Source organism: Brachionichthys hirsutus, unplaced genomic scaffold (assembly GCF_040956055.1).
Source record: "Brachionichthys hirsutus isolate HB-005 unplaced genomic scaffold, CSIRO-AGI_Bhir_v1 contig_704, whole genome shotgun sequence".
NCBI classification, from domain to species: domain Eukaryota; kingdom Metazoa; phylum Chordata; class Actinopteri; order Lophiiformes; family Brachionichthyidae; genus Brachionichthys; species Brachionichthys hirsutus.
In genome coordinates this window covers 43557-46052 of record NW_027180703.1, presented here as the reverse complement: position 1 = coordinate 46052, position 2496 = coordinate 43557, and positions in this window count along the sequence as shown.

The window sequence follows — 2496 nt, the reverse complement described above, 5'->3', positions numbered from 1 at the left end:
TATGCACTAACTTAATATGATTTCTTTAATGCCTTATTAAGCATCCTTTTTATCATTTCATATTTCCTATTGTTAATATTGTTATCATTGAAATGCTCTCAGCGAAGTGAGAAGCGGTTGTTAACAGGAAGCAAGTGGACATTAGTGATGAGTCGATCGGTCCAGGTCATTGAGCAGTGGAATATTTCTGTCAAATGCTTGAAAAGAGCTTTGTCCATCGGCACATTATTGACAAAACAGACTATATATCCTCACACAGTGCATCGTTCTGTGTCTCTTGTCCATCAAAGAATTCCCTTAGGACTGTGAGGTGTGGCAACAGAAACTGGCATAAAACCTAGGGAGGTATAGATTTAAGATCATTTCCCCTGATTGATTTTCTGTCTCTAAAAGAACCCAACAGATGTGGTTCTATGTCAGCACTAATGTTTCAGCTGTTTCCTGTAGCATTTACAGGAATATATGGGCTGTGTGAATGTGTGTGTGTGGTTGTTGTTCTCAGCATGCATTGGCATTTGCAGATATATTATTATAAAGGATCTCTTAAAGCCGAGCGTACAGGCAGTAGTTTGCTGCTGCTGAAAACTCCCTCCGTAACCTGATTTGCATCAAAAGAGTTATTTAGTGTAGAAACGTATGGAATACATTCAGTGACTACAGTTACCAAAATCTATTATATATTTCTCAGTCAGAGTCTAAAACCTGCAAAGGCTAACATGCTGTGTTCAAAGCAAGTAAAACACAACCAAATAATATATATTTTTAAGTACATTTATGCTGCAGCCACGTTGAAATTAAAAATACACTGACGTACTAAAATATGTTTATAATTATTATAAATAGCTGATTGCAGCTTGTAGCTGATCATCCAAGCAAGTATTTCCCGTCTATGAATCAAAGGAGACGGTTTAGGGGGAAGGCAGGAGAGAGGAAGAAGAAGAAAGAGAAGAAGACCAAGAGCTGTGGTTTCTGATGATACAAAGGCCACAGCCATTGATGTTGTATTAAACCATGGACTCTCTTTCAGAGATGCTGGTTTTAGGGCGCAACACAACTTGAGCATCAATATTCAGACATGCAGTCTTTAATTCTGGAAACTATGGATTCAGGATGCAGAAATATTTCTCCTAGCCATGTAACGCCATGATTCTGTAATTTATTTTTATTTTTCTTAATTTCTGAAAATCACTATTCCAAACTGAAGAAAAAAAATGTAATGGAAACAAAGTGCTGAATTGCTTGATTCACTCTTGATTTATTCATTACAATATCCAATAATTCATTAGATTTGGTGATGTGCAAAGATTTGATTAAACTATCTAAAGCTATTGTTTTAGATAGTGCTCTATAATTGACTTTAAAAAGCACTTCAATGTATCACCCTCTCTTTCTCGTTCTCTCTCCACCAACACCTCCCACCTCTCTATTCATCTCCTCCACCATCTCCTGTTGCCCTTTTTCTCAAGTTACGTTTGAGTAAATCCCAAGAGGTAAAAATCAATTTGACCTTACCTCTAGCGTGGGCAGAGTGCCTCCTCATTTTTTGCTTTTATGTATTTATTTTGTAGTTACATCGGCGCAAGTCAGCATAAGAGCTGTTTGTGCTTCATTCTTTATCTTTTCGCCTGTTGACATTTTTCTGACACATTGATCAGGATTCTTAGAGCAGATTCACTAAGAGCTCCACTGGGTCATGACATTTCGCTCACTACCACTTGCATGTGTGTGTATGTGTGTGTGTGTGTGTGTGTGTGCATGGAACCGCACACAATTGCGTGCTACACAGCTGTCCCTCCAGACAAAATGATGTTTTCTGTGTTGTCGCTAAAACCAAAGTAAATCCCTAGAGGTGTGGGTTACTTTGTGACTTTAGTGGTCTGAGTGAACATGGAATATTTTTTTTGAATCAGACACTCTTCCTTCTCATTCTTCTGGTCTTTCCACTTTCGCTCCCTCTCGTTGTGGTTTCTAATCAGTTTGTCTTATACGCTGCTTTTAGTTGTTTTCTCAAATATCTTGTCCTCATACTTGCTTTTCGTTACATCATTCTTAAACAAGCTTTGACTAGTTTGTTTCTTGTTTTTTGTTTGTTTCCAGACCATATTTTTTTTATTACATTTGTTTGAATGCACTGTGAACTAGAACATAATAACTAGACCCCGATAAATGTCTGTCATTATTGCATGTTGCTGTAACGATCATCGCTGTTGACAGTAATCAGCACGTTTGTTAAGTGGAGTCATGTGAGTGCTATCATTTGCTGACTCATGCAGAGCAAGAATAAGAAACCGGATTTTAAAAGTATTGAATCATGCTGATTATTTTCCATAAATCACTTCAATTGTGATCCAAATTTCTAAACATTGCTCAGTTACAGTTTCTGTGTTTCTGTTACGCCATAGCCAAAATGAGCCTCTGACCCAAGACACAAAAGAAACTGCAGTTTTGTTTGTTTGTTTTCAAAATGATGAATGATGATCTTATTTTTCACCCGAA